Genomic DNA, 10,691 nt, shown 5'->3' with positions numbered 1-10,691 from the left:
TAAATTTGAATTGAATTGAATTGAACTATGATAGGTGTGAAAACTATTATAATTAAATTATTAAATTAAATCATACTCACAATTTCTTTAAAAATGCATTGATTTGTTATGAAAAAATAATACTATTAAACATTTGCATTTAAATTGTAACATTTTAATGTATAGAAACAACATTTACATTTTTTAAAATTTGAATCTGAACAACATAATAGAACATATTAAAGAAAAATAAATAAATGAAAGGATTAAACTGGTCCCTCTTTTTCTCTCTTCTTTATTGCCATGGTATAACCAGTATGATCTCACTAATGAATAACTAGCATGAACACACACACACACACACACAATGCTGACCATATTTATTTTATGAGAGGTGTGTGTGTGTGTGTGTGTGTGTGTGTGTGTGTGTGTGTGTGTGTGTGTGTGTGTGTGTGTGTGTGTGTGTGTGTGTGTGTGTGTGTGTGTGTGTGTGTGTGTGTGTGTGTGTGTGTGTGTGTGTGTGTGTGTGTGTGTGTGTGTGTGTTGTTAGAATTGGTGATAATGAGACAGAACAATATAGTTATTGAGTTTAGTGAGTATATTATATCAGCTTCAAGCTCATCTCTTACTCAACCACAGCGGCTATAACAGAAGCTCAGCTATAGTATTAATGTCATGAAGAGAAACACTCTAGAACATCTCAGTGTTTATGATTTATCATGAGCTCAAAGCATTATGGGTAGAATCTCTCATCAGTTTATTCTGATTCATCAACACAGTTTCACTGATGATCCATAAATAAACCCAAACCCAGGATAGAGTGTGTGTGTGAATGTGGTCTGGACTGTGTGTATGAGGCTCATTGTGTCAGAGACGCTGTAGAAGGACAGAGTTCCTGCACTGTGATCCACATACACTCCTATTCTACCACTGATGGGCTTTACAGGGAGTTTAGTCTCTATGTCATTGTGTCTGAATGAGTAACTGGAGGAAGAGCAGCTCAAACTCCAGGACTGATCATTATATCCAAACACACACTCTTTACCCCGTCCCTTCCTGCTGATGCTCTTATATGACACTGATATACACACCATTACCACTCCACTCAATCTCCCAGTAACAGCGTCCACACACACTCTCTCCACACACACTCTCTCCACACACACTCTCTCCACACACACTCTCTCCACACACACTCTCTCCACACACACTCTCTCTACACACACTCTCTCCACACACACTCTCTCCACACACACTCTCTCCACACACACTCTCTCCACACACACTCTCTCTACACAACACCTGAGACCACTCATCAAATCTGTCTGGATGATCAGGATACGGCTGAAGCTCTGGGAAAGTGTTAGTAATCTCTCTGTTCCTCTCAGACAGACGGAGGCGTTTATTCACTGTGTTCATATCCAGAGTCAGCGGACGGGAATCTGACGGAGATAAAACAGAATCAGGGATGATGAATCTGTCTGATCTTTTAATGGAGCTGAACTCTTCATGTTCAATATATCAGCAGTGTCTCAGTACAGTTTACCAGAGATCACATGATCAACTCTAAAACTCTTCTGTCATGTTTTCTTTCTCCTTCTCCAGGAAGAACATGAACACACTCAGTGAGTTTTTCTGCTTGTTTTCTCAGTGACTTACATTGTAGGAAGTCGTTCCTGGTCCTGGGAACAATGACTGTGGAAATCAACAGACATGAAGAGTGTGATTATCATGTCAAGAGAAAATGATCCCTGCATCCGTTCCTAAGACATTTCTAATATGATCTTCTACATGATATGAGATGATGGAGGATGATTTCTGAGAGCAGATGAATCTCCAGGACTTTACCTCTGTCAGAGATCTTCTTCTTCTTCTTCAGCTCCTCTTTGCAGAAATCCTCCAGTTTGTCTCTCAGCTGACGGACAGATTCTCTCACGCCATCAAAAGAGGAGAGAGAACTGAAGGGATTGTCATTGACGTCTGTAGATTCAGGAGGAGCTGAGAGAAACTGGAAACTCTACAGAAAACAGAAATCAAAGCTCATCACCTCCACACTTCAGCCAATAACCTGCACTACTGTCAGATTTGAGCGGCTCTTGTTGATCTTTAGTGACTCTCCTCAATCCAGCACTTTCACAGCATCAGCTTCATTCTTCTCATATTTAACTTTTAATAAAGCACTTTAAGTTTTATTGAATAATAATCGGCTACTGTTGCATTATTGAAAGTGAAGGAGCAATACTGTTGTTATTATTAAAGGAAATATTATAACATTTCATATTTTATTCTAACATTGTCCATTTATTGTTGTTTGAATGCGTCACGTGTCTAGAGATTGTCATTATTTAAAGGTCCCGTTTTTCCTGTGTTTTTTTGAAGCTTTGATTGTGTTTACAGTGTGCAATATAACATGTGTTCATGTTTCGCGTGTAAAAAAACACAGTATGTTTCACACAATGTACTGATCTGTATACCGCTGTTTTCACTGTCCTAAAAACGGCTTGAGGATTTCCTTGTTCTATGAAGTCCCTCCTTCAGAAATACGTAACGAGTTCTGATTGGGCCAGCGGTTCCCGTGTTGTGATTCGTTGCCCGGAAAGGTCACGCCTCTTACCATAACGGGGAGATGCATGTGCTCAAAGTACAGTGTCCCTGAAGGCCAAACAAAGGTGATTTGACTCCGGGATGAAAATAACAGCGTCCCGACGACATGACGACAAACACACTCTACAAACGCAACCGAACGCAACACTTCCTCTTCTCCACGTGGGAGCAACAAGACCACGCCCCCTTTTTTGCGTATTCTTGTGGGCGGAGTTTAGTCGACAAACTGTTCTACTGACGTCATTAAAGCAGGATGTACAGGGATGTAGAACAAACCGGCCGTTCGCTGTAGGCTTTGAAAGGGAACTTCTGTTAAATAAAATATCTTGCTTGGCATTGAACTTTGAGCTTTATAATTTTACAGGTATTATTATGCTCTAACAGCAACATTACACACTAACTAAAGTTTGAAAAATGGGATCACGAAGAACAGGACCTTTAAAAGCACAGAGTGAAAACAGAGCAAGGTTTTTTATTAGTGATCGGGCAGCGAGTGATGAGGAGAGAGAAACGACAAACTAGAATCTCAATAGAAAGGAAACCAGACAATCAATTTACTATAAATGAGTTCAGATCTGGATCCTGTGACACTTTCATTGCTAACTAACTACGCTAAACCACCGAACGCTAATGTTGTTCCTGCAAACAATATGTGTGAGAAAAATAATGAATGCACATCAGTGGGGAATCATTTCAATGATAAGAAACAACTTATTCATATAATTTATTAAAAGTGCCACATCAATGCTTAGAAATGTTGCTATTCAATATGTGATATTTTTGTTTTTGTTAATTTAATTTACTATAAATGAGTTCAGATCTGGATCCTGTTAGGACTGCACGATTTGGGGAAAATATAAAATTGCGATTTAAAAAAAAAAAAAATATATATATATATATATATATATATATATATATATATATAAATAAAACATATAACATTGTGTGCTTATATATGACTAATAATAATTATTATGATTTATTATTATTGCTAATAATATATCTATATCATATTTAACAAAATAAGAAATATTACTATTACAATAACATTTTCATTATTAAAAATATTGAGTATTTAAGAATACATATAACAATATAAAAATATAGGATGGAGTGAGCACTGCTGGGCACTTAACACACTCATGTTTCATTCATACTGAGACCAGAGGGCGCTCTCGAGCAGAAAGAGACGCTTATTAAACATGAAGACAATAAACACGACTGAGACAATATATGGTGTATTTGAGTTCTTCGAGCCTTCTTGAGTATTGTCATAATAAAAATAAAGTATATTGCAGTGCTAATCACTGTATAGAATACTATAAAAATAATAATTCATCATCTGCCTCATTCTGTGGTGAGAAGCCACATCAACTCACAAACAGGAAATATCAAACACTCGACTGACGATATGAAGTGAGTTAAAACACGCTAATGTTGTTCCTGCAAACAATTTGTGTGAGAAAAATAATGAATGCACATCAGTGGGGAATCATTTCAACGATAAGAAACAACTTATTCATATCATTTATTAAAAGTGCCACATCAATGCTTCAGAAACTTTGCTGTTTAATATGTGATATTTTTGTTTTTGTTAATTTAATTTACTGTGAATGTGAAGTAGTATTACTAAATCATTGAATATATGCTTGAATTTGGGCTCATTTAACTTTTAATAAAGCACTTTAAAGTCGGCATGAAACAGAAGTTGAGATCGTCTTTTTCTTCTTATTGTGACGTATATCCGAGTGAAACGGCTTCTGAAATCAGAAAAAATGTAGGGCGAGGCTTGATTTCGTCCTTCGGGAATTGATTGGATCATTGGAAGTTGGGCGTTTCTAACAAAATGGAGGCAGATTTGAAGTTTGCACTCAGTTGTGGAGAAAAACTCGATCTATCTCTTAAATAAATGTATTTTCTCTAAGTCTTTTCTACATATGTTACTGAGCATATTTCCTCACTTTTCGCTGGTTTATGCTACAGATTTTACTTATTTTAAGCCTTTTATGGCTTTATTTCTGTAAAACTTTTTTCTAAGCTCTCCCTTATAAGGGGCCGTTCACACACACTGCATTACCCAGTGCGAGCCGTCACCACAAGCTGTTCGTCCGACTATATGGAGTAATTTTTACATTAAAAAAAAGCTTTTATTTCTCATGTATTTCTCTCTTTTTGCCTCAAGTCCTTCTTGAAGAAGGTATTGTGTACACCGAGAAAAATGCACCTAACCACCATATTGCTACGATCAGTGACAGGTTTCTTAGAGGCGGTGCAGAAACGATCAGGGGGCGATAGCCCCGCCCTCACGCCATAGCCCCGCCCTCACGCCATAGCCCCGCCCTCACACCATAACCACGCCCTCACGCCATAACCCCGCCCTCACACAATAGCCCCGCCCTCACACCATAACCACGCCCTCACACCATAACCCCGCCCTCGCACCATAGCCCCGCCCTCGCACAATAGCCCCGCCCTCACACCATAGCCCCGCCCTCGCACCATAGCACATGACCGGGAGAGAAGAGAGGTCGTTTCGATGGGGGAGGGAAAGTTAACATATTTGATTAAAGATTATAAGGGTAAATGAATTTTTAAAAAATAATGAAGTGCACAGATAAATCAGTTATAGTAAACACTACAATATTAATATAAAAATACGAATTGTAAAATTTGATTTCATGCCGCCTTTAAGTTTTAGAGACGTTGCTGTTTAAGTTTTGAGTGTGTAACTTTGAGCAGTTTGTGGCAGTGAAATCCACAAGGATTCTTAGGACACGATCCCAAGGTCAGAGTTTGTGTGGTTTCAGTTTGTTGAAGCGTTGCTAATATACAGCCTCACTTCCTGCTTAGGGTCTTCATGGTCAAATTCATCAACGTGTTAAAGGCAAATAGTTATTAAAATACTGTCAATTCTGTCAAGTGTGAAGATCATCTGATGAACTTTGATGAACATTTCTCAAATTACCCATGATGTGAGAAATCAGAAGGAAAGATGTGAAGTTTTGAACTGATGGTGGAGTTTGGCAGCTAAATATATCTTCCAGAAGAAAGAGTTTTCTTAACAGATTTCCAGAGCTGAACTGCATCTGTAAGTGCGTCTCTTTCAGAAGAAGACGATCAGATGAGCGTCTGACTGCTGATTATATAATAACCCAACACACAGATCAACGGCTCATTCTGCTCTCATGAAATGTTTCTCTGTGAGTCTCTTGTTCTTCTAGATCTCTGTTACCTGCAGGAAATGGACGTGATCCTGTGTGTGTGAAAGCTGCTCCAGCTCAGCGTCTCTCCTCCTCAGATCATTGATCTCCTGCTCCAGTCGCTCCAGTCGTCCTTCAGCTCGACTCACTGCAGTCTTTTCCTGATCTCTGATCCGCTGTGTGGCCTCAGAGCGGCTTCTCTCAATGGAGCGGATGAGCTCAGTGAAGATCCTCTAACTGTCCTCCACTGCTGTCTGTGCAGAGCGCTGTTAGGACACACATCACAATCACACAGTGGCTTCAGTGAGTCCTGACTGACACTTCTCAAACTTCTCTTCTTCTCCAGACTCACCTTATGAGCCTCCACAGCCTCTCTCAGCTGCTGAAGATCTTTCTCTCTCTGCTGGATTCTCTGCTGGAACGACCTCTGCGTCTCCTTCAGCCGCTTCTGCAGCACAAACCAATGACAGAGACGCCACTTTATACTGGCACACTAGAGCATCATGGGAGCTTTTGTTTGGCCTGTGTTTATAATCCATTATAAGGATATTCTTAGTGCATTATAACACATGCATAATGCCTTATAAACAACCTTATGATGTGTTGTGTCATCTCATGAATGATCAGAACAACAGTAATAATACTTACCTATGTGTGGTTATAACTATAAAGATTATGATGATTTATGACACACAATGAAGATGATTTTATCCACTTAAGTTATAATAGATTATATATCCCATTAGGGGTGCACCGAAATTTCGGCCGCTGAAAATGTTCATGGCATTATCGGTTTCGGGCCGAAAAAAAAAAAACAGCCGAAAACGTAAAACGAAAATGAATGGCATTCCCATTCCCACCGCCCCTCCCATCCGTTGCCAAGTGCTTGTTTATACTTTCGCCTGGATCCTCCCCAAACGGACGAGGCGTTTATAGTCGAAGTTTTCGATTTTCGACTCGATTTTCTGTGCAGTTATTCAAATAATTGTGGATCTTTTTTTGCACAACTGTTAAAAAACTATTATATTTGATGGAACATAAAACTTGAAGAATAATATTATTTGGTTTTATTATTTATATTTGTTGTAAAAAAATAAAAATATTTTAGGTTTTGTTATGTAACTTAATAAAAGTTTGATTTTGAGTTTTATTAGTTTGTGTTTTGTTTATTTTTTTATTTTAATTTCAGATCCATTAAAGGGTCACTTCAGTGGTTTAGCATTACCCCCAATTTCCACCGGCTGCGTTACGGCTCCGTCACGGCGGCGGAGTCAATAGGTTTCCATTAAAGTCAATGAGTGTATTTCCACTGAATGCGTGACAGCTGCGTTCCGACTCCGGCGATCCGCAGCCCTCCGCATCAAATACGCAGAGCTTCTATTTTTGCCGGATGCCGGAGCGCTCCGCAGCACTACAGGGCAGAGTACGCAGGACAGAAAGTCGAGTGACAAAACAGAACAGCCAGAAACAAAATAAAAGATCCGTTTAATTTTCAAAATAAAATACACCGCGCTCATATTTCCCTACACTTCACCTTAAAAACGTCATAATGGGCGGAGACAGGCTTGTTTTAACCCCGTTGACACGATGGATGAAGAAATGCTGATTATTGAGGTACAGAATCAACCCATCATCTATGACCCCACACATCCTTTTTATAAGGACAACATTAAAAAGGATGGAAAACTGTTCCTGGTTTGGTAGTTCTGTTTATAGAAACTACATATCGCGCGATCACACCAGAATTCGCGTGATTACATGGGGCCTCGTGACGTCAGCTGTCAGTCATGACCGCAGCCGTTCCGCAACAAATCCGGACCTGGTGGATATTGACGGACGACGGAACACGGAGCTGTCACGCAGCGGAGCCGTTCCGCTGCCGTAACGCAGCCGGTGGAAATTGGGGGTTAGGCTTAATTATGGTACTTTTGATAAAGCCTCCCCTAGAATTAAGGGGAGGGGGGGTCATGGGGGGACAACTGCCAAGCAAGGCCCACGTCAATTTCCAACAATTTACGGCAGTTTTCGGTGTTGCCTGCAAATTGCCGTGCACAGTCGTAAACCTGAAGTTGCCACATACTGACGAAAATCCCACTTTTCATGCAGTGGTTGTAACACTTACTAGAAATTTTTATTTGAACACACAATTCAGTAGTATTTTATCTGTATACTAGAGTTTGATCATGTTTGTGTATCTGTCCATTATAGATAAGATATCCCTCATCCAATCATCCTTCTATTATAGATCAATATCATGGATAGAGATGTAGGAAAGGGCTGCACAGTTTTGCAAAATAAATAAAACGATTATCAATAATTTGATAATGGAATTACATTTTCATGTGGCAGCTGCATGCAAAATTATTAATAATAACAGTAATAAAAGTGATGATGATAATAATAATAAAAACAAGCTTCTCGTTGCAACGGTTAATGGTTTATTGCATGAAAAACAAGCAATAATTTTAATAAATTAACAAGTTTAAGATTAATGCATAGTCAACAAATTCCATAGAAAGAGAAAAATCATACTTTGACACTTAAATTCCAAGATTGTTTGTGAAAGTCAATCAAAGTTAAATGTGGAAAAATAAATAAATAAATAGCCAAACCTGGAAAATTTGTGTATGTGTCCTAGAGCAGGGATTTTCAAACTGGGGTCCAGGGACCTCCAGAAAGTTCTAAGGGGTCCCCAGAAAATTTCATAGAATAAAAAGACAAAGCAAAAATAGATAAAGTCTACCGCGCCTTATACATACTTTCTAGAATTGTATATGTTTGTTTTGTATCTTTATAGTGAGTTTTTCTCACTATAGTCCCCTTTATCTTGAATGCTGCTTACATACATTTATTGAGAAAGTTGCTTATACAAATAATTTTTAATTGAAAATGTTCTTCTACAGGTTTATACATCCAACATTAAGCTAACAGTTTAAATGTTTTTTCATACATAAAAATATATAGATGGATTTTAGGAAGGGGGTCCCTCATTAAGGTTCATCATATTTGGGGGTCCTTGGCATCATAAAGTCTGAAAACCCCTGTCCTAGAGTGCCCTAGTGTTATATCAAGACAGGTTTACTGTTTGTCACAGTCATGACAAATCAAGTGTTCATATCCCTCAGTACACAGTTCAGTTCACCCATTTTTCCCCAGGGACAGAGGACACAAACTCTTCACCGCATTCTTTAGAGGACTGATTCTTTTCCTTCAAACTGAAGAGCTTTCTCTTGGAATTTGTTCTTCGTTTTCTCTTCTTTTCCTCTTCTTCTAATTCCTGTTTAACCGGAGTGTCTGTATGGATGGTGCTCACTTTCCTCTTCCTTGCCTTGGCAACACTTGTCCTTCTTTGTCCTGCCCTTGGGAAAGGCCTGACCTCAACAGGACTGAATACAGCAATGGGCACAGATGGGCCAGGATTCAGCAGAGCAGCGGTGGTGAGCACAGAGGGGCCAGGAGAAAGCGCAGAGGGGCCAGGAATGGATTCTAAGACAGTGGTTGGTTCTGGCCTGTCGGTTACCAAGGATGGAGCAAAGTCATTTTCACTAAAAATGTCACAATTGTAGGGCCAGATGCCAGTGCATCTAAACCCTGACATGATATTTTCAGGGGTTGCTGCCTGTGGCCAGGCTTTGCCAACAATGCCATGTAGGTCATAGATAGTAGCATTGATGCCTGGGTGAGTCTTCATCCAGTGGTTAATATGTGAGTTACATTAACTCTTGAAAGAGCGAAACACTCTTCTGTCCAGGGGCTGGATCTTGTGGGGGCAGTGAAGAGGAAACGTCAAAAGCACAATACCATGCTCCTTGCAAAAATTCAGTGCAGACACTGACACATGGGAAGCATGGTTATCTAGCAAAAGGAGGACCTTGGACTCCTGTGATGGCTTTGTGTGGTTGGCAAAATGGCGTAGGAAAACTAAAAACTCATCCTTCTGCATCCATCCTGAGCCATTTGCTGCACCTACACATCCAGTGGGTCCATCACGGATAAAGTGTGCATGAAATTTCTTCCGAGGGAAGATAAAGAAAGGGGCAATATAAGGGGACGGGACGGGATGGAGGGCCAGGCCCATGGAGCGGAAGAGGGCCTGGTGACTGAGGCAGAGCAGAAGGCCAGAAAGGCGCAGGCCAGGCAGATGACCAGGGTGAAGCAGGCCAGGCAGATGACCAGGGTGAAGCAGGCCAGGCAGATGACCAGGGTGAAGCAGGCCAGGCAGATGACCAGGGTGAAGCAGGCCAGGCAGATGACCAGGGTGAAGCAGGCCGGGCAGATGACCAGGGTGAAGCAGGCCAGGCAGATGACCAGGGTGAAGCAGGCCAGGCAGATGACCAGGGTGAAGCAGGCCAGGCAGATGACAAGGGTGAAGCAGGCCGGGCAGATGACCAGGCTGACTTAGGCAGAGCAGGCGGCCAGGACGGAGCAGGCAGCCAGGGTGGAGCAGACGACCACCACAGCAGCGCAGACAAGGTTGAAGATCCCTACGGCGGAGCAGACGACCACCACAGCAGGGCAGACGGTCTTGGAGACCCCCACGAGCTGAGCAAGGCGCCTGGGTGGCGCAGGCAGGGCTAGATGCCTGGGTGGCGCGTCTGGGACGGCAGTAACCTCCGGGATTATCTCAGGGCTTGGGACCACCGTACTCAGGACCACCGGACCTGTCACAGAGGAAGCCTTTCTTCTCCTCCTCCGTCTTGGGACCACCAGACTCGGGACCACCATACACTGGTCAGTGGCTGGAGCTATCTCTGGGCTCTGGACGGCAGCCATCTTGACTGGAGATATGTCACCTTCCTCCTCCACAACACCCAAAGTAAACGTGGAGCCACTGAGAAGTAGGGCGCAGTCAATGAAACTTTCCAGAGTCTATTCAAGGCCATTGAGTAGCATCACTGAATATAGTGG

General features: G+C 41.3%; 1 pseudogene across 1 annotated transcript; it reads right to left on the bottom strand.

The window, feature by feature from the left end:
* Positions 1-554: 554 nt before the first annotated feature.
* On the bottom strand, positions 555-9,474 carry LOC307129342 (tripartite motif-containing protein 16-like protein; annotated as a pseudogene). The gene is made up of 6 exons (XR_013818687.1): positions 8,926-9,474; positions 6,136-6,231; positions 5,816-6,016; positions 1,828-1,996; positions 1,639-1,674; positions 555-1,421 (listed from the first exon to the last, which is right to left on the bottom strand). The product of XR_013818687.1 is annotated as a tripartite motif-containing protein 16-like protein (transcript).
* Positions 9,475-10,691: the final 1,217 nt, after the last annotated feature.

Source organism: Gobio gobio, assembly GCF_949357685.1.
Source record: "Gobio gobio genome assembly, chromosome: 7".
Taxonomy (NCBI): domain Eukaryota; kingdom Metazoa; phylum Chordata; class Actinopteri; order Cypriniformes; family Gobionidae; genus Gobio; species Gobio gobio.
This window is presented reverse-complemented; position numbering and strand designations above follow the sequence as displayed.